The sequence below is a fragment of the Cetorhinus maximus genome, chromosome 1 (genome assembly GCF_964194155.1).
Source record: "Cetorhinus maximus chromosome 1, sCetMax3.hap1.1, whole genome shotgun sequence".
NCBI classification, from domain to species: domain Eukaryota; kingdom Metazoa; phylum Chordata; class Chondrichthyes; order Lamniformes; family Cetorhinidae; genus Cetorhinus; species Cetorhinus maximus.
Window position 1 is genome coordinate 102,321,660 of NC_135879.1, and position 23,086 is coordinate 102,344,745.

Genomic DNA, 23,086 nt, shown 5'->3' on the forward strand with positions numbered 1-23,086 from the left:
GGTCAGTACTTCTGGGAAAAATAAACGTATTGCTTTGACGTATTGCTTTGACGTATTGCTTTGCCTCACTTATCTTGTTTGTTGTAAATATTCTACCATCCCTTTGAAAATCAAATAACCCCTCCACTTATCTAAAAATTTCATTCACTCCCTAACTGTGGAGCCTTCATCCTAGCTTATCAATCCCCATTTCAAAAGCCTGCTTTACACCTAACTCTTGATAATTTCAATCTTGTAGTCTAAGTGTCTAGTCTAATTAAATCAGTAACACAGACAGAACCATCCACACTCATACCCATAAGCCTATGATAATATTATGAAAAAATGATCGTTTTGTGACACCAAATTGGATGTGAACAGTGGATTTTGGCAGTTGCCTCTGGAAAAAGAATGCAGATTGCTGACCACCTTTATAATGCTGTTCAGCCATTTCTGTTTCAATAAATTGCTCTTTGAAATCGTACCTACTCCAGAAATTTTCCAGAGAACCATGTTCAACACTTCAGAGGACATGGAAGGAGCAATATGCCATATAGATGATATACTCATTCATGGATTCATGAGACAGGAACATGATTGCAGGGTCAAAGCTGTCCTGGGAACCTTAAAGGATGCAGCCCTAAAGCTGAATGAAAAATGTGAGCTTGTCAAACCCATGATTAAGGTTCAAGGTCACAGAGTACACACCACTGGAATCGCTGTAGATTCGCAAAAAATGAACATCATAAGAGAATTTCTCCAACCCAGGAACATAGCTGAGCTTTAGAGATTCCTAGAGATGGTGAAACAATTAGGTAAGTTCCCCTCAAATTTAGCAGAGGTCAACGTGTCCTTGAGACAACTTGAGACAGGGTCAACAGTGATGCTGGAATATGGACCAGTAAAATGCTTTCGAATTGATTAAGCAACTTTTAATCTCTTCTGAAATCTTGGCATATTACTACCCAGAATTACTAACCATAGCAGATTTGTCGTCTACCGGGGCACAATTTTCACCTCGGCAGGTGAGCACGTGCCCGACCCGCTCGAGCGTGAAATGACATGCGTTGACATCAGTTGAGTGTCTCGGCGTCAACACGCACTCTCACATATGTTTCGGTCGGTGGTGACCACCATTAATTAAGAGGCCGGTTAAGGCCCTTGACACCCCAATTGCCGACGATTTAGCGTTGCCCGTGTGATTTTTTGGCCGTCGCACGGGCAAAACAGACAGGCGGGCAGGTCACAATTTGCAAAAGCTCATCCGTGGGTGGGATAAGAAGGGGCAGCAGTATTGTCAATGTGAGTAGTGAGGAGTTTTGGAGATTGTGTGCTGCTGGTTGCTTATTTGAACTGGACAGCTTCATCTTGCTTCAGAGCTGCATTCTGAGCATTTCTAGGCTTAATTTCAGGACTCATTGGAGGATTCAGACTGTGTGGGCCCTTCCAGGTATCAGACAGCCTTTCATTATCCTGGTAATGGGGTTTGTGGTTTCTGCTGGTGGTACCTCCTCAGAGGAGGATGAGAGGGCCGGAGGGAGAGGAGGCCGGGTGCCCCAATGCAGCTTCCGGGGGGGTGGATGGGGTGGGGGGGGCCTGTGGGAGGAGAGGCGCAGGCACAAGGGGCACAGGGCCAACAGGAAGTCCAAGGTGGAAGGGGCCACAGAAGACGCCACTATCCTGCTGCCACGGTTCACAGGCGGCGATGCAGCTACCTCAATATGTCTGAGGTGCAATGCCGAAGGAGGGTCCGCCTCTCAAAGGAGACTGTTAACTCCCTTTGTCAGATGATCAGGCCTGAGATAAGCTCCGACTGTAACTGTGGGTGGACACCCCATGCCCGTGGCTCTGAAGGTCACAGTCACCCTCAACTTCTATGCCTCTGGTTCTTTCCAGGGTTCAGTGGGGGATCTATGTGGAGTCTCCAAATCAGCTGTCCACAGTGCGTCAAACTGCTGATAGAAGCTCTGTTCAGGCGTGCATTGACTTTCATTCATTTCCACATAGACGAGGCCAGCCAGGGGGAATGAGCCAGATGCTTTGCAGCGATTGCTGGGTTCCCCCGCATCCAGGGTGCAATAGACTGCACAAATGTGGCCATCAAGGCACCAGCAGGTGAGCCCGGTGCCTTCGTCAACAGGAAGGGCTTCCACTCCATGAACATGCAGATAGTGTGTGATCACAGGATGCTGATTCTACAAGTCTGCACAAGGTACCCAGGCAGCTCCCATGACGCCTACATCCTCAGACACTCCCAGGTGCCAAGGCTTTTCAGTACTCCGGCCCAACTGGATGGATGGCTGCTGGATGACAAGGGCTATTCCTTGAAAAGGTGGCTCATGATGCCTCTCTGCCACCCAAGAGCAGAGGCAGAGCAGGAGTACAACAGGAGCCACACCTCCAAAAGGGCGGTGGTAGAGAGAACCATTGGCCTTCTCAAGATGCGTTTCCCATGCTTGGACCGTTCAGGGGGGTAGCACTGCAATACCCCCCAGAGCGTGTGTCACTGATAGTGGTTGCATGCTGCGCTCTCCGCAATCTGACACAGGCAAGGGGGGACCCAGCAGTGGAAAAGGGTGTTGATGCAGCTGCACAGGCCCCAGATGATGAGTTCAGTAGTGAGTCCGAGGTGAGGAGAATGCTGAGGTCATGGACACTGACATGAGTAGCCTCCAGGGTGGCAGGGACACAGGGACACATTGATCCAATGCTCCTTCAGCTAGGCTACCAAATAAGAACTACCACCTCATGCCAGGGCTGCAGGCTCCATCCTCAATCCCAGAGAGGAGCATTTCCTTGGCCACCAAGATAGACCCAGTGCCTGTGCAATAAAGTTTCAAGAGATCCACGTCCATCATTAAATACTGGCCTACCCTGCACCTGCAGAACAAATGAAGCATACTCAGGCTAATAACACAAAATCAAATGTCACTTAATGTTGGAACTCACAGATTCCTGAACTGAACATTAACCGATGTTGGTGTCACACCATTAAAAAACAAAAAGGAAAAGGGGGGAACAAAATATCACCCGTGACCAGCCCGTCTTGTGCTTATGGTGCTTTAAACTGACGTTTATGGGTGCTACACCCAGGTGCTTCCCCCTGTCACTGGCACCGGCATTGGAGACATCCTGCTGACTCTGTTGTCTTGTTGTCCTTGATGACTTTGGCGGTCATCCTCTGGCCAGTGGAGCCTGTGCTGGCCCTGCCAGAGAGGGCGAGGCCAGTGCAATGGCTGGCATCTCCCCAATCACTGCAGCCTCATCAGATATCACGGTGGCTGGCAGAGGGATGGGGGAGCTGCTCCTATTTTCAAGAGTGCCCTGAGAGGAGCCCACAGAGATGACAGGCAGCTCATGCACCAACGTGAGGTCGCTCTGGACCTCCCTGCCCAGCATTGATGGATGGGCACCTAGCTGGGATACTGGGTGCCTCATCCATCTTACACATGGACACTGACCAGGTGAGGTCAGTGCCTGTGTGAGGGCTTGCAGGTCTGAGCGCAACCCCAGGGGCCTATGATTCTGTCCCTGGATCTGCCTCTCCATGAGAGTTTTTTTTTAATTTGTTCATGGGATGTGGCCATTGCTGGCAAGGCTAGCATTTTTTGCCCATCCCTAAATTGCCCTTGTTCAGAGGGCATTTAAGAGTCAACCACATTGCTGTTGGTCTGGAGTCACATGTAGGCCAGACCAGGTAAGGATGGCAGATTTCCTTCCCTAAAGGACATTAGTGAACCAGATGGGGTTTTACAATTGACAATGGTTTCATGGTCATCATTGGACATTTAATTCCAGATTTTTTAAAAATTGAATTCAAATTCCACCATCTGCCGTGGCAGAAATCGAACCTGGGTCCCCAGAGCATTACCCTGGGTCTCCAGATCACCAGTCCAGTCACAATACCACAACACCATCGCCTCCCCTATCACCAATCTCTCCATGGAGGAGGCATTGTGCTCGGCCAAGAGAGTCAACGCAGTGCTCATGCTCCACAGGGGCTCCTCCAAAACGGAGACCATGACATGCAGATCCTCGTGGATTTCCGCCAGATCCTCCCGCACAACCCGCTGGATGCCCAACATCTGCTGCCTAATGGACGACTCCAGAGGCCCATCATTTGCCTTTGACTGAGCATCATCATGGTCTCCAGCAGTCCTCCGACTGCCAGCGCCCTGGGCACTCTCTACCTCTGCCTGCACCTCAAGTGAGTGTGAAGTGCCCTCACCAATGTGCACTGAGATACTAGATGGTGACCTAATGCCCACCGAGGTGCTGGTATCTGCACTGGCGCCTGATTGAGAGAGCGGGTGTGACGCAGGTGTGTGGGGACCATAGTGGTCCTCCGGGGTCAGGGGTCGGCCTTCAGGGTCCTTAATGCGAACGCCTGCTGCTGAACCTAAAAGGGAGAAGAAGAACATATCATTAGTTAGTCATCACACTGTCACTGTGCATGCCAGGCACCCTGGTGAGACAATGGAGATCTGCATCATGGTGCCCCTCATCTTTCAATTATCAATGGGGACTCCTGGTTCAAGGCTCTCATCAATGACGAGACTACATGGGAATGGTTGCACAAGCTGAAATTCTCACCTCTGTGCACTGCACTCTTACCTTCGTCTGACACCCCAACCTCACTGTGGCTGGTTGACCGAGGTGCATGGCGCCTCTCCAGCTCCAAGGCCTCCTGCTCATAGCAGGTATGGATGAGGTGGTGTGGGGGGCCCCCGCCAGTCCATGACCTCTCTATGCTGTTATGGGATGTCTTCTCCTGAACAGATCGAGGAGCATTGATTAGTCCATTCTCTACCTGCAGCACTATTGCAGCCTAGCCAATCCCACCTGAGGACCACCTCACATGGCACATCCGATTCATGGCCCTCAAGCTGCAAGGCACTCTGTCCAAGCAGCCAGGGCTCACCTCCTCGGCCAACTCAGGTGTCATTGACAGATGCCACTTACACTCTAACACCCCTGAGGTCCACGGGGGTTGGCAAGCCCTTAATTGTTCTCCATGCTTACCCATGCCAACATGGTACTCGTCCTTCCTGAGCACAGCAGGCCATTGAAGCGCTTCCGGCACTGGAGCCAGATGCACCACACCATGTCGTGGCTGCTCAACCAGGCTGCCTTCTTGGTGATGTGCAGTGGCCTCCTCCTCCCGTCTCTGGGGACAAGGGTGTCCCTTCTGGCAGCCAGCTCCTCCAGGAGGGCAGCAAGGCACTCATCGGAGAAATGTGGGGTCAACTGCCCCGCCGACTTCACCTCCCGCATGGATTTTCCTTCCTGAGTCACAGCCATGTCGCTGCTGCAACGGCATGCAGGCAGCCTCCCTGGGGAATCGCTTTCGAATTGGCCGCCGGGTCAACATTGGACTCAACAGGCACCTGCCCCCACCCCGGAGTTCACGCTATGTGGGCCTTAATTGGCCAGCCAGCATGGAATCACCTTCCGGCCTCGATCATGGGTGGGGTTGGCTTCTGATCACCCCCACCCACCCTCGCTGACCCTGCCCGACAAGGGCAAAATTCTGCCTGAGGTTTTGGGGCACTGCTATTTCAAGTGCAAAAATATGGCAAGCATAGACCAGTCTATTAAGCCTCTAGGTCATTGACAGAAACAGGACAACGAAATGCCACAGTAGAAAAAGAAGCTTTGGAAGCAACATGGGCATGTGAAAATTTTTTAGACTGTTATGGGATTGCATTTCAAAATCAAAACAAATCATAAATCATGAGTCACCCTACTGAACATGAAAGAACTTGCAAAGATGCCGCCCAGAACCCAACGGTTCAGATTAAGATTGATGAGATATGACTCCATGTACAGAGTATGTGCAAGGAAAATGTCAAACAACAGTGGGTACACTGTCACAAATACTATCAGAAGGAACTGGACAAGAGAATTTAGACTTCTTCAAGGAGGTTAAAGCATATAATCCTTAATCACTCAGCACTTACTAGTCGCTACAAGAAAATTGCAGGAAATAAAGCAAGCCCAGAAACAGAATGAAGAATATCTTTTAACCTGAGAATATTGTCTAGAAGGATGGCCAGACTATATCCCCAGAAATCCAATGCTACATCAATGTTTTGAACAGCGTAAGAACCTCACTGTCATTGATGACTTACTAGTCTTCAATGAGAGGTTAGTCACACCAAGAACCCTTCAGCATGATATTCTCCTAAAACTTCATCAAGGACATTTAGGAATTACAAAGTGTTGTGCAAGGGTGCAACAATCTTTCTGGTGGCCAGGTATTGCTTGGTCTATGGAAGAACTGGTTTCTAACTGTGTTACTTGTGCCATAAACAACCAGGAACAAAAGGAACCACTAATACCTCTTTCTTTTCTAGCAAGGTCGTGGGAGCACCTAGGTATGGACTTATTTGAATTTAGGGGGAATACCTTCCTTATCATTATTATTGTTCATGTTGGATTGAAGTAAATCAATTGCATAGTATTATGGTGGATGCAGTTGTCAAGAGAATTTATTCAGTGCTTGGCACTCCGACCATTGTAGTTTCTGACAAAGGGCTGCGACTTGCAAATGAGCAATTGCAAAATTTTGCAAATGAATATGGCTTTGTTTATGTAACCAATTCTATCACTATCCTCACCCAAATAGAGAGGCTGAGTAAGGTGTACAAACCACTAAAGAAAAACAAAGACCTTAATCTAGCTCTTCTGAGTTATCAATCCTTACCACTACAGAATGGTTTCTCACCATCAGAGTTACTAATGGGTAGGTGATTGAGAACACAGCTTCCATCTCTGACACAAAAATTCAAACCCAATGTCACCACAAATGACCATAAGATGATAGTACAATATGAGGAAGAAGAGAGACACAACCAGGCTTTGAACTTTGAAGGGTCATGTGGACCCGAAACGTCAGCTGTTTTCTTCTCCACCGATGCTGCCAGACCTGCTGAGTTTTTCCAGGTAATTCTGTTTTTGTTTTGGAACTTTAATCACAGGCATAGAGCACGTGAGTTCCAGTACTGAAGCCTGGGAAGAGAGCATAGATCCAAGACAACCAGAGGGAAGGTACAATCACTGAAAAAACTCCACAACCAAGATTGTACAGGGTTGAGACAGGCCAGGTTGTCATAAGGAGAAACAACAGTGCTTTAATGTCCTTGTAAAGAAAGCCAATGGAAACTTGGGCTTAGCACTTAGATCCTGAAGAGGAAAGTCCTACTGCAAGCTTTACACCAATTCATGAGAAAAACATTCACACCAACAGAAGGGAGAGCACTGAATATCCTTGACCTCAAAAGGAGATCAGAACAAGATAAGGGAGATTGGTCAAGGCATTTCGGAGACTAACCCTGTGAAGTCTGAGACTTTGAGGGGAGATGTTTGAGGATGTAAATATGATGGGGATAAAGACTTGGGGGGAGATGTAGAGTAAAGGGTTAACACCAGAAGCATACGTGATACTCATGTATGATGTCAGATCACATGGCTGAGAAGTAAGAGAGATTTGGAAGGGAGCAGAAGCTCTTACCTCATGTGGAGGTCAAAATGTGTAAAAACACTCTGTAAATAAATAGTTCTGGTTAAAAAGACCATGAACTCAAGCAGCATACTTTTGGGAGACTAGACAATCCCCAAACTCTGTCTAAACCATTACCACGCAACAAAACAGGAATGTTAGCAAATTGTGCTATCAGGATGGATCTTTGCAGGCTGGCATCATTGGAATTTCAGATGAACACTCCCAACAATATTTTTGCCTATTAAAATTAATGATCATCTCTCCTAACTCTTTCCATTCTACTTGATATCTATTTTCTCTTCTGTGAAGTGTTTTGGGACATTTGCTACATTAAAAATTGGTGCAGAAATGCAAGTTGGAGATGAGCAAGCCCAACTTAAGGCAATAAGGGCAGTGCTGGAGATACTGTAGCTAAACATTATACTGTGCAATATTATTGTACAAGCACATAATGCACTCATAAAATTGCTTTGCAACTGAAGTGTTCATCTGTTTAAAATAATAAGTGTTAAGTGGTCATACATTATTACCACACAGCTAAATTACCAGGTTCTTATCATGTATGATAGTGGTTCCAAAATTTGTACCTGTTACACAATGTCATGTTTCAGCTTAGATAATGATAGGAAAAAATATACACAGTTGCTTGATGTCTTATAATATATCAAATCAATCTGCATATAGAGATCAGAGCACTAAACTTGACAGCACAAATTCCAAAGAATGGAACATCATAGATCAGTGCTCCAGTCCCTGTGAATCAGAGAATTAAAGTCAAGGGGAATCTGATCTCAGCATAATCCTTAGTTAAAAAAGCGAATGTATTTAGATAATGTCTAAAGAGCCAGAGGGTAGGTACACGGAAGCTAATTAAATGTGATAGGAAAAGGTCAGGGTTTAATTTTAAGCATGTCACCAGAGACGCTGCCTGAAATGAATCTGTTCTTCCTTCACAGCACAAGAACTACCAGAACAGGTTTGAAGTGGTTTCACAAAATTGGCTCTGATAGAAATTAGATTTGCATGAAATACTTACAGTAGTAAATGTAACACCTTGTTAATTAAGTGATAATTAACTTTTCTTATCATTATCCTAATCTTGGAAGGAAATGACAAGTGCCGAATATGAAAATTCATATACATATATTTGAACTGATTGACTATTAAAGGATTTGATTTTCTTTCCCATTTCAAAGGATTGAATCTCTCTTTAAAGTGCCTAAATATATTGGGGGAAGAGTAACAATAGCTCAACAGCCCTAATGGCTTAAGAGGTAAAATGCAACCTTGGGGGCTTCAATAATGAGTAAACATGCTGGTGTATTGAGCTACATAGAACAGGAAAATCTATTATCTGTGAGCAGCCTTTTAAGCTGGCGAAAGAAAATAAAATCTGCCAAGGTTTCCATTGTCCCACCATGCAGGGGCAGAAGTGTGCAGACAACAAACAAGGATAAGCCCTGCTTCCCCTGTGCGCTTTCCACTGTCATGGGCAAAAAGCCTGGTCAAGCTCAAATATTAAGAATAGATACAAATTTGCTGTCCCCAAGGGAATCAGTGAGTTTCAGCTGAAGGAACTTCGTCCACCAGTGCAAGCCTTTCACTGTGGCTGACCACAGGCTTGCTGGTTTCACCCTTTCTACTGCTCATATCAAGTCGGTTTTAGTCTTCAATGAATCTGCTATGAGCTTGCCTTCTCCAACCTGCTGAGTTGCAGACTCAGCCTGCTTCCCTCAAACCCATCACCAAGGGGCTGGGGAAATTCTGTCCATTTACTCTGTTTCTCTCTATACAGATACTGTGTGACCTGCTGAGTATTTTCAGCATTTTCTCTTTTTATTTCAAATTTCCCATTGCAGCATTTTGCTTTTGGTTAAGAATAGGTACTTGGGTGAGGTATCATGGGGTTGCTATTGCCCATTTTATCTCAGTCCAGCATCAATCATCACCCTCAGTTTAGGGAAGGACAACTATTTATGAAAAAAATGTAATCTTGTTTGATTAAATATCACAACTTGTTTCTCATTAATTATAAGATACCTTATTTATAAAATATATAAATCATATATATGATTTCTCCTGTAAAAGACTTGCAGCTAATTGCTGTGCTCTATTTATCTAGCCTGTTGCAATGTTAATAGATAGAATTGCATTTATATGGTATCTTTCACAACCCCCCAGTGAAATACTTTTTTTAAATGTAGCCACATTTGTAAGAAACCTATTGCAGCCAACTTGAAATGTCCCACAAACTGCAATGAAATAAATAAATAAATCTGTTTTAGTGATGATGTATAAATGATGGCCTAGAAGAATTCCCTTGCTCTTCTTCAAATAGGGCCATGGGACCTTTGCATACATTGACAGAGCAGAAGGGACCTTGGTTTAACATCTCATCTAAAAATGACTCTCAGTCCCGCATTGGAGTACCCGCCTAGATTGTGTGTTCCGGTCTCCAAACTGAAGCTTGAATGTTTCAAGACCTTTTAACTTAACCAATTAAACTGCAGCTGGCATCTCCGAATGTCTGCTGCATTTATTTGGTTTGTAGGATAATACCATTGTCTCTAAAATCAGTATGGCAAGAGCTTCTTTGCTTGTTCCTGCAGTGGCACTGTTACCTAGCGTGTTGCATCAAACAGAGCGATAAATAAGATACCAAACCCCCCAAATCCAGGTAAACACTGGGAAGTAATAATGCCCAGAAGTCAAGCATCAGGTGTAGTTGCAACATAATCTTCTATTGTTTTTAATGAGTGACACTGTAATGCTTGTTATGCAGCACTCTTCTGCTGGCCTTTCCTAACTTCACTTCTTAAGGTTTGCACTTTCAGCCTTTAAAAATAAAGGCCAGAATTTTCATGCCAGTGTGTGGGGGCGAGCCCAACACGCCAACGTGTAAAATGACGAGCAGTGATGTCGGGCGTACGTTCCGACGTCACTGTGCGCCATTGCGATATTCCGGTGGGCGGGCGTGCTATGAGACCCAATGTGCGCCCGCCATTAATTAACGGGCCATTTAAGGCCCTTGAGGCATTATAGACGGAGATTTTTTAGAGCCCGTGCAATCTTCAGAGTGTCGCATGGGCTCATCAGGCAGGCAGGTAGGCCACATTTTTAAAAACCTCATCCATGGGCGGGATAAGAGGGGTGAGTGGGCTCACAAGTGGTATTTAGTAGACATTTAATTTTTAAACTTACTCCTACTTGCTTGTGTGAACAGGAGAACTTCAAATCTCTTCAGAGCTGCTTGTACAGGAATAACAGGCTTCAGGTCAGGACTCTGGTGTAAACATCATTCTTGGGGCCTTGCTGATTTCAGGAAGCCTTCCCTTACCCTGGGAATGGGACTTGTGTTCTCCACAGGAGGCACCTCCTCTGAGAAGGAAGGGAGGACCAGAAGGGGGAGGAGGCCACGAGTCCATATTCAGCCTCCAGGGGAGCCACCTTTGGGAGGAGAGACACGGGCACAAGGGGCACAGGGCCAACAGGAAGTCCAAGGTGGAAGAGGCTGCAGAAGACACCACTATCCTGCTGCCAGGATTTACAGGCAGCAAAGCAGCTACCTCAATATGTTTGAGGTGCAGTGCCAAAGGGGGCTCCGTCTCTCAAGGGAGACAGTGACCTCCATTTGTCAGACGATAGGCCCTGAGATCAGCTCCAACTGTGTGGGTGGGCAGCCCATGCCAGTGGCATTGAAATTCACGGCTGTCCTCAACTTCTATGCTTCTGGCTCCTTCCAGGGGTCGGAGGATGATCTTTGCGGTGTCTCCCACTCAGCTGTCCACAGTTGTGTCAAGCTGGTGACAGACGCTCTGTTCAGGCGTCATTCACTTTCATTCACTATCGCTCAGATGAGGCCAGCCAGGCGGAGCGAGCCAGAGGCTTCACGGCCATTGCTGGCTTCCCCCACGTCCAGGGTGCAATAGGCTGTGCACATGTGGCCATCAAGGCGCCAGCAGGTGAGCCCGGTGCCTTTGTCAACAGGAAGGGCTTCCACTCCATGAACGTGCAGATAGTGTGTGATCACAGGATGCTGATTCTACAAGTCTGTGCAAGGTAACCAGGCAGCTCCCACGACGCCTACATCCTCAGACACTCCCAGCTGCCGGGGGTCTTCAGTACTCCAGCCCGGCTGGATGGATGGCTGCTGGGTGACAAGGGCTATCCCCTCAGAAGGTGGCTCATGACACCTCTCCACCATCCAGGAACAGAGGCTGAGCAGCGGTATAATAGGAGCCACGGCACCACAAGGGCTATGGTGGAGAGAACCATCGGTCTTCTCAAGATGCGCTTCCGATGCCTGTGCCGTTCAGGGGGTGCACTCCAGTACCCTCCAGATTGTGTATCACTGTTAGTGGTTGCATGCTGCGCTCTCCACAATCTGGCACTGGAAAGGGGGGAACACAGTGAAGGAAGAAGATGCAGATGCTTCAGCCTCACACAACGAGTCCAGCAGTGAGTCCGAGGATGAGCACACACAGGAGAATGCTGAGGGGGTAGGCACTGACCCGGGCAACCTCCAGGGAGGCAGGGACACCCAGGAGGCTTTAATCCAATGAACCTTCAGCTAACCTACCAAAGATGGACCTCCAATACATGGCTGGGCTGCAGGCTCCATACTCGATACCTGAGAGCAACACCTGCCTGGTTAGGAACATTAACTATGTGCCTTCTCAATAAAGCTCAATGTCAAACAAGCCACTCAAAACATCATGGGTTCCCGTCCATCTGCAGAAGTAAGGAATCACCCTGAGCCTTGTTCACAACCAAAGCATTTAATAAATTTACAAAACAAAAGAGAAAAGAAACTTCATTTACAGGTATTGAGCTGCACACCGAATTATAATCAACTAATACTGGGGCAGCAGAAAATCACCAGTGATAATCTGGTGTTGTGCCTAAGGTGCCTTGCGCTTATGTTTTCGGGTGCTACGTCTCGGTGCTCCCCCCTCGCTGACACTAGCATTGGAGACAGCCTGCTCAATCTGCTGTCCTATGGGCCTTGATTACCTTGGCAGATGTCCTCTGGCCCGTGGAGCCTGAGATGGCCCCGCCTGGGAGGGAGCGGCCAGTGGCACGGCTGGCATCTCCCCAGTTGCCGCAGCTTCATTGGATTCTATGGTCACTGGCAGAGGGGTGGAGGAGCTGCTGCCATCATCTGGAGCGCCCTGAGAGGAGGCCGCTGAGACGACAGGCAGCTCGTGCGCCAACGTGAGGTCGCTTCAGACCTCCCTGCTCACCATTGATGGATGGGCACCTCGCTGGGATACTGGGTGCCCAATCCATCTCCCACTCTGACACTGACCAGCTGAGGTCATTGCTGGTGTGAGGGCTTGCAGGTCCAAGTGCATCCCCAGGAAGCCCTGATTCTGATCCTGGAGGAGCCTCTCCATGAGAGTCACCACTCTCTCCATGGAGGAGGCAATGCGCTCGGCAATGAGGATCACTGCATTGCTGATGCTCTGCATGCATTACTCCATCATGGAGACCATGGCACGCATTCCCTCAAGTATCTCTGCCAGATCCTCCCGCGCACCCTGCTGGATTTCCAGCATCTGCTGCCTCAGGGACGACTCCAGAGGCTCATCATCAGCCACCGACTGAGCATGTTCCTGGTCCCCAGCAGTCCTCCGACTGCCGGCACCCTGGGCACTCTCTGCCTCTGCCTGCACCACAGGCGAGTATGAAGGGCCCTCACTGCTGTGCACTGAGATACTAGCCAATGATCTTATCCCCACCGAGGTGCTGGTATCTGCACTTTTGCCTGCCTGGCTGAAAGGGTGTGAAGCTGGTGCGTGTATATCTTCAGGGTCCTGAGGTGCCAGTGGCGTGCCCTCTGCCTCCTGAGTCCGGGCATGCTCCAGTGAGGCTGAAAGGAAGAACAAGGACATTTCATTAGTTGAAGTAGTTACACTGTTAATGTGAATGCCTGGCACCTGGATCAGGATACATCCTCCTTCCATTATCAATGGGAAATCCGTGTTGGATGCAAAATTTACTAAACAGTCAACAGCGGAATGGTTGCAACAACAGACATTGTGACCTCAGTGCACGGCACTCTTACCTCCACCTGGCACCCCAACCTCATCGCTGCCAGTAGACCTGGGCACATGGCGCCTCTCCAGCTCGAAAGCCTCCAGCTCATATCCAGTGAGAATGAACAATTGTGCCCGCCCTCCGCCAGTCTGCATCTGTTTAGCATTATTGTTTGCGGTCTTCTGAAAGGAGAGAGGAGCATTGATTAGTCCACCCTGTACCTGGATTCCCATTGCAGCTCTGCCACCCCCACCTGAGTGAAACATTGCAGGGCTCATCCGATTCGTGACCCTGGAGCTGCCATATACTCACTCCAAGCATCCAGGGCTGACCCCCTTGCCCAGATGCTGCCTCCATCACATTTGCCACCCACACTGTATGACCTTCCAAAGCAAGGAAGCACTACCACCTAGAACGCCAAGGGCAGCAGATGGATGGCCATCCCGCCACCTGCAAGTTCCCTTCCCAGTCAGTCAGCAGCCTGGCTTTGACATGTTTCGGTGTTCCAGCACTGCGCCTAGGTACAGATCCTTGAGGTCGCCCCCAAAACAGCACTGTGGGTGTACCTGCACCACATGCGGTTGATACAGAACCCAGCTCAGCACCACCCTCTCAGAGGCAACAAGGCATGGGCAATAAGTGCTGGCCCACCCAGCGAAGGCCACATGCCGTGAATGATTCAATGCAGTAACTACATTTAGAGTTGGTGGCGGGGGGGGCAGGGGGTGGGTGGCGGGCTGGTGGGTGGTGTGAGCAGCGGGGCCACCCTCAGTGCTAAGTTGTGCTAAGTGACCAGTGCCAACACGGTTCTCACCCTTCCCGATCGCAAGAGGTTGTTGAACCGCTTGCAACACTGCACCCAGGTGCGTCTCACCACATCGTGGGAGTTGACCCTTTCTGCCACCTCCTCCCAGGCACGTTTCGTCATGTGGGGGGGACCTCCCCCTCCCATCCTTCGGCACGAGGATTTCACGCTGTGCTGCCACTTCCTTGACGAGGGCAACAAGGCACTCATTTGAGAAGCGAGGGGCATAGTGCCCCACCGACCTGCCCTCCTGTCTGGTCTGCTCACCAGTAGCGCTCTCAGGAGCTCTTTTGCTGGCCATCCACCTTTGGAAGGCTGCCTGTGCGGTTTTTAAACAGGCTGCTGGGTTGCCCTTGGACCCGCCGGTCACTGCAGTCCCGCCGTTGCCCGCACACCCCCTCCTACTGTCCTTGGGAGCCGCAAATCACGCTGGGCAGGCCTTAGTTGGCCCATCCGCGTAAAATGGCGGCGCGGAGCTGATCACGGGTGGCGATCGGCTCCGCACCCGTTCCCGACCAGCCCAACCGACAGGCAGAAATTTCTCCCCAAAGTTATTTTCCTTCATTTTATTTTTACACGACAGGGTTTCGAAATGAAGATTTCCCACAGTTGCTAAGTTGCAGATAAATAAATTAGTTGATGAAGACCCCTGCCGCCAGCCTGAAAAATAAATATTTCTCGGCCGTGAAAAATAATCCCTGGCTTCATTTTGTATCATCCAGGCCCTTTGAAATGAGGATTTCTCTGCCACTGCTGGCATAAGACTAAATACATATCAATGCGCTCACTTCCCTTCATCTAAAATTTAAACAAAATGCGAACCCTTTGAGAAATCAGCACTCCCTTCCTCCAGCAAACTAAAAATAAATAAATATCTGTGATTGCAATTGTTCCCTACTAGCTCCATTTTATAATTCATACTTATAAAAGGTGCTTACCAAAATTCATACTAGCCTTTCAACTGATGATTTCCACTTTATATATTTTCACCTCGTCAGCTTTGCAAAACTTCCCCTGCAGCCACGATGCTTTAAATATCACTAAAACCCAACTGCAAGTAAGTAAAGGTGCAGGAGCCTACTACAGCCTAAAGGCCAGGGGTTCAAATCCCACGGAGCAAATTGTGACATTGATTTCAATAAATCTATTAAATTGTGGGTTGCTACAAAAGTTTCCCAGAGAGGGGAACACACCATCTCTTCCTATTATAGCTGATGTGTGACATTTCACCCTATGTGGTAGAGTCTTAGGGCTGAATTTTGCCGAGGGCTTTGCAATCCCAATGTCAGGATTAAATAGGGGTCCCAAGGCCACAATTGCTGACAGTGAGACAGACTCAGTGGTATTCTCAGGGGTGGCCTCCTCATTGGCTGCCTCCAAGCTCATCATCTAATTAAGGCCAGCGGGGCAAGTACCCAAAGCTGCAGGCTCGGTCAGAGAGACATGAGCTCTGGAACCTCAGCAGCCCCAGCAGGAGAGGTGCGCGCAGGTAGGAGGTCAAGAGGGCACCGCAACACAGAGGTGCCCTGGGAGAGGTAAGTTTAAAATAATAATTCAGAGGGGCCAAGCAGGCAGGCTCCTCAGATCAGAGGGGAAGCCCCTCCAGATGCAGGGCCGAATATCTGGACCATATTTCCTGTTATTCATAATAAGTGTCCTGTTTGACAGTGACACCTGGTTTTACTGTTCAGTCTTACTGATACTTACACCGCAGCTTCCTGCCTCTGACACAGATGACAGTTCGACCATTCAGTTTCCCATCTTTTAGTACCAACAGGTTTTACCACTAAGTCCCATATCTTATGGCACTGTCACCAAGTTTTAATTTTCAGACTTTTGGGGTTAATGATAACACAGGTGGGAGAATGTCAGGAGAGAAATTAAAATTCCAAAAATCGGAACTGCCCCTTAATGCACTTTCAGTTTGAATGGAGGCAGTTTGGGCATTTAGTCCTCCTCTCCAGAAGGAGGTCCATCATTAAAATATTTTATCAGACTGCATGCTTCAAATTTTAGCAGTTTTTAATTGTCACTTGACAGTCCAGGTTGCATGGGGAGATGGTGGCATAGTAGTAATATCACTGGACTGGTAACCCACAGGATAAAAGCAAAATACTTCAAATGCTGGAGGTCTGAAATGAAAACAAAAAGTGCTGGAAAAACTCAGCAGGTCTGTCATCATCTGTGGAGAGAGAAACAGTTAACATTGAGTTGTGAAGAAGTCATATTGGACTCGTAATGTTAACTGTTTCTCTCTCCATAGGTGTTGCCAGGCCTGCTGAGTTTTTCCAGCACTTTCTGTCTTTATTAGTCCAAGTTAACACTCTGAGAACATGGAGTCAAATCTCACCATAGCAGCTGGTGGAATTTAAACTCAACTAATAAATCTGGAATTTAGTAATGGCGACCATGGCAACTATCACTGATTGTTGTAAAACCTCATCTGGCTCACTAGTGCCCTTTAGAGAAGGAAATCCATTGTCCTTACCCGGCCTGGCCTACAAGTGACTCAAGATGCACAACAATGTGGTTGACTCTTAGCTGCTATCTGAAATGGCTTAGCAAGTCATCAGTTCAAGGCTAATGAGCGATGGGCAACAAATGCTGGCCTTGCTAATGACACCCACATCCCTTAAAGAATAAAAAAACTTCAATGTTACTGAAAAGAGAGACATGTTGCCAAACTTTTTCATCTTGCACGCATCAGGAGAAATGCAAGAATACCAAATTTCAAATAATCCCAACAATCACAGGAGAAAGGGGGTACTGTGGTTGGCAAAACAATTCTGATTGGTTGAGGCATTACCATGGAGAAAGCAACAGGGAACTATAGGCTCCCTATGCTTCCAAGTAATTCAAAAAGGTGCAGGACTTGAACATATTCCTTTTGTTTGCAGAGAATAGGTCCCTGTGTATGAATGTATGGTGTTTCTGGCAAGCATAAATGAGCCACAATATGACCTCAACTGATTATCTTAAATTGGTTGTTAGTGTAGCTCTTTGTGCACTCAGAAATGTTCAGCAAGTGCTGCTAACTTGCAGAATCACATCTAACAGCAGACATTTTGTTTTGGGTTTTGCAAGCTTAGACTGTTGTACTCTGCCATTTATGAACAGCTGGAGGAACACGCAGCTGCAGCTCTGAGTCAACGACCATGGTGGATGTGGAGGGGGCCACTAGTGGGATAAAGTACTGCCCGACACCCTGTCTACCACCTGAGGCCACTACCTCTCATTGGCTGTGTTTCGTTTGCAACGTGGGGCCCGCCTGTAAATGCAAAATCCCAGTTGGCACAGGAGACGGGCCTTAATTACTTCAATTGGTTATCTGTCTTCTTAATGGCTTGGGGGCGGGATGGTCCCAGCAAATTGGCACACCAACTGGCAGTGCCTGATTCCGACACACCCGCCTCTGGTCCCCAACCCCACAGGCCTTCAAAAATCCTTTCTCACCTTTATAAGCTTGTGTTTACAATATATAGCACTGTGGGAGAATTATTCCACCTGTATTTATGGCCTGAATCTTCTGGTCGGCATGCGGGGTGGCGGGTGTATAATGATGTATGGTGACGTCGGGCATGTGTCCTGATGTCACCGTGCGTTATTCCAATCTTCAGTTCGGTGGGTACGCACCAGAGTCGGCTGCACGCCTGCCGAACTGCCAAAGACCTATTAAGGCCATTAATAATCTAATTAAGCTGGTTGTTTGGGCTGCCTGTCCAACCGTAAGGCCCAGGCGGCCTTCACGTTTATCATGAAACCTCATCCACGGGCGGGATGAGGTTTCATGAAGGCTTTATAAATTGAATAACATTTTTTATTAAAACTCATTGACATGTCCCAGCTCATGTAACACTTTCACATGAGGGGACATGTCTTAAATTTTTTTTTCTTTATTAAAATTTTCAGAACTTAAACTAATCTCCCTGAGGCAGCTCTGTGCCTCAGGGAGATTTCTGCATTCTTTCATGCATGTGCATGAAAGAACGTAGGCCCCGACTCTCCCTCCTCCCCCCACCCGCACAGGGAGCGCTCAGCGCTTCCAGCTACGCATCACGCTGGGCGGGTGGTAATTGGCCCGCCAACGCAAAATGGCGATGTGCAGCCGACCGCAGGCGGTGATCGGCTGCGCGCCCGCCCGTGCTCGCTCCCGCTCAACCCCCCGATGAGGAGAAAATTCTCCCCTATGAAACTGAGAAAAACAAAGGTGTGAGCATGACATTCAAGGTCTCTGGTGTGAAATGATCACATGTTAGGAATGAACAGTGATGAAAGGGGAATTTTTGAAGTACATTGTCACAATATTCATTGCCTTAAAAATATTTGGAACTTGCAAGATACATCAAATATTTAAACTTTTATATATGTAAAGGCATGTATTTAATAAATTCTATGAATCTGGGTCAGCGCACATAGTAGAATAATGTGAAAATCAATGAGTTTTTCAAATGTATCTGTAAATAATCTCTGGGAATAATTATTTTGTGCAATTAAAATATCTCCTTTTAATTCATTGAAATGCTAGCAAAGTTTATTGAATTGCTTGGTCATAATGACCCATTCAGAATGGAACAGTGAACTTGTGACCAGTGAAGTCCAATCCAATATGGGAGGCATAAAAATTACATAAAAATGCGAAAGCTGCAGACTGTTTTTAGTTTAATTTTGAAGGGTTGGGAATTTAAATAATTTCAGATCATGACACTTAAGAGTTCCCAAGCAATTGTTTCTTCAGTTTTTAATGCAAAATAGCACTTTTCTCTGCACTCTAATGTATCTCAATACTTACACAATGCTGGTGAATTTCATGGTCAGCTCAATTTTGCAGGACAGAGTTCTATAATCAATCACTGCAACAAAAACATTTCTAACTTGCAATACAGCATCTAACTATTGAAACTGAAAGAACTGATTTTCTAATTGTATTTCAGAGCCTGTCAATGAAAGAATTCCAGAGCATGTGACTGGGTTTTTTGGTTCCCCACTTTGGACTAGAGTTCCCCCGTGATTCATGACTTCTCTGAGGTGCCGTGAAGTATGTGTTTTTACAGAAGGGTCCAGCTCCACAAAAATTGTGCTGGGAGTTTGACAACCCACCCCCACAATGGAGCTGGCAAAGGCAGGAGGGTTGAGTGTGGGAGAGCTATCCACACACTTATATTGCAGTGCGAAAATTACCGGAAATGGGAATAGGGGTGGGAATCTTGGAACCTGGTTCTGCCTGCCATTTTTAAAGGGCTCCTGAGTTGATCCATCTTGGCAAAAATTTGAGCCAAAATGCTGGGCGTTTCGTTGAATGTATTTCACAGATCACACCATGTACTGTGAACTGATACAATGATCGGAAATTTAATTGAGCCACTCGCAGTGGGCATGATGGCAGGGGGCCAGGAGAACTGGGCGGGAGTAATCGCATTGGATTCCTGGCATTGGGAAAGCTGTCCCCAATTAAGTTGGGGGCAGGAAGGGGCTGGTGAGGGAACCCTGCCTGCTGACAACTGGAAAGCAATTGCACTCATAACGAGCTATTTGACACGAATTATCTCTGAGCCCACGGGAATTCAGTGGCGGCTCTGAGATTTAATGGGACTCGCACAGCTCTCCCTTGTGTCCTGAAGGCTATGGTCTCATAGACAGAGGTCCCTCTTTGATAGGCACACAGTGGTTGATCGAGGGACCCGACATCAGTAAGAGATGTGGTGCTGCTGAAAGACACTCCCCTGCCCACGCCCATGCCCCTGACTCTCTTACCCCCTCCCCCTTCCAGTGGCACTGCCAGTAACGGAGAGCTCCCACTTTTGATTGGCTCTCAGGGTGGGATTCCCACCTACTAGGGGCTTGACTGCATGGAAGGTCTGACGCTGGCCTGTTAAGTGTCTATGGGCACTTAATAGCTTCAGGCCTCCCCCACAGAAGTGATGTGGTGGTCCCAACAGTTCTCCAACAGGTTGTGGGGGGACCCCCGTCACTAGAACTAAATCCCAGCCATTGTTAGTTCGATAAAAAGACTGCAGCACAGTAATGAGTGATGTGGCACTCTGGGTTCTCATGTATACATACACATGAACATAAAGTTCCTAAATCGATTTGGAATAATATAACAATATCAAGTTTCAACTTTAGATTTATGGTTGTGGGCTTATTTCTCAGCCTCTTCCTGATTTGAATCGTTGTGTGGAGTTATTTTCTCTTGGAACTGTTGCATCCAGCCATTTCATGTAGTTGTATGTTTCCTATGTCTACTATGTGCTCAAACTTATCATCATCTTCCAGGTTATGGAAGTTTTGGTTTCTTTTCCTAAAGCGTTTTCGCTGTCCTCCTGAGAATCTTCTGCTGCCACCAATTTCCAAGTAGGGAATTTTCGGGAGTCTGTTGTCAGATATGCAAATGATACAAATGAAGGGCGCATGGGCAGTGAGGGTGAATTCGCCTGGGTGAGACAAAGACTGAGTGACTATAATTGGGAATTTTGTTCAAAGTGGGACTTCAACTGGTAAACTGATTGAATTTTACATACAGTTTGAGAGAGAGAGGAGTGGGTCCGAGACCATGTTTTTAAACTTAAATCAGCGCAATTATGAGAGCATGAAAGCAGAGCTGGCTAAAGTAAATTGGCAAAGTAGGTTAATGGATAGGTCAATAGAGAAGCAGTTGCAAAAACACACATCAGAAGTTATTGCATAAAATAAAAGCCCATGGTATAGGGGTAACATATTGGTATGGATATAAGATTGGCTGGCTAACAGAAAGCAGAGAGTAGGCATAAATGATTTATTTTAGGTTGGCAAGATGTAACAAGTGGTGTGCCACAGGGATCAGTGCTGGGACCTCAACTGTTTACAATTTATATAAATGATTTGGATGAAGGGATGGATGGGATGTTTGCCAAATTTGCTGATGACACAAAGAAATGTAGGAAAGTAAGTTGTGGAGAGGACATAAGGAGGCTACAAAAAGATATAGCTAGATTAAGTGAGTAGGCAAAGATCTGGCAAATGGAGTATAATGTAGGGAAATGTGGAATTGTCCATTTGGCAGGAAGAATAAAAGAGAAGCATATTATCTAAAATGGTGAAAGATTGCAGAGCTCTGAGATGCAGAGGGATCTGAGTGTCTTAGTGCATGAATCACAAAAGGTTAATATGCAGGTACAGCAAGTAATTAGGAAAGCTAATAGAATGTTATCATTTATTGTGAGGGGAATGGAAAACTAAAGTAGGGAAGTTATGCTTCAGCTACACAGAGCACGATTACGACCACATCTGAAGTACTGTATACATATTAGTCACCAAATTTAAGGAAGGATGTAAATGCATTGGAAGCAGTTCAGAGAAGGTTTACCAGACTAATACCTGGAATGGGCAGGTTGTCTTATGAGGAAAGGTTGGACAGGCTAGGCAAGTATCTGCTGGAGTTTAGAAGAGTAAGAGGCGACTTGATTGAAACATATAAGATCCTGAGGGGTCTTGACAGGGTGGATGCAGAGAGGATGTTTCCTCTTGTGGAAGAATCTACAACTAGGGGTCACTGTTTAAAAATAAGGGGTCACCCATTTAAAATAGAGATGAAGCAAAACTTTTTCTCTCAGAGGGTCGTGAGTCTTTGGAACTCCCTTCCCGAAAAGGCAGTGGAGGCAAAGTCTTTGAATTTTTTAAGACAGAGGTGAATAGATTCTTGATTAACAAGGGGGTGAGAGGTTTTCAGGGGTAAGCGGAATGTAGATTTAAGGTTACTATCAGACCAGCCATGATCCTATTGAATGGCGGAGCAGGCTTGAGGGGCCGAATGGCCTATTCCTGTTCCTTTTTCATATGTTTGTATGTTCCAGCCAGCAGAGCTGATTTAGAGTGATTAGTGCCTTGATGCTGGGCAAGTTGCCTTGGGAGAGGACGCTGCTGTTGAACCAACTTTCTTGCCACTGGATTTGGAGGATCTTGCAAAGGAACCACTGGCGGTGCTTCTTCACTGTTTCGAGGTGCCTCTTGTGGGTTGCCTATGTCTCTGAAACATATAAAGGCACAGGGATCACTGCTGCCTGGTAAACCATGGCCTTAGTCAAGTAGAACTCACTGAATAGATAAAAAATTGCCCTTTTATGCTGTTAGTTGCAGTGTGCAAACTCTTGAAATTGTTCAATGATGTGTAACTGGATTTTAAAAATCATAATTCCTGCTGACCAGCTTCACTGTCCCTGAAAAAATAATTTTATGTTTATAAAATGTTAATCTTTTACAATATGATAAAAAATACATTTTTTAAATAAAATATTTTTATAAAGTTCATGTTATTTCACTCTCTACTTAATTGCATGTGTATGTCCCAATCATTTATTTTGTTTCCTGTAAAATGTTTCATGAAAAATTAAAAATCCATTGCATTTTATTTCCTGGTTTGCTGGCTATGAGAGTGCTTCAATGTGATTGCCTGCTTATCCTGCTTAAATGACATCACTGCTCCAGGATGCCAAGCAACCCCTTTGACTTGGTACCAGGGGAAGGGGGAAGGGGAAATCCACACCACAGAGACAGCTTTTTTGAGCTCAGCTACGAAAGCCATCACTTCACTGCTGACCACAAAACTAGGCCATAATGTTTTCCTTATCATTTACACACATTTCATTCTTTCTTTTACAATGTATATAAACCTACCCCCCTTGATCCACATTCAACCCTATCTTCCATTTCTTAGTCTATCTACTTATGTTGCTCAGACCCCTATGAAGCTGCCTTATACTTGCTGTCTGGTCACATAGTGGGCT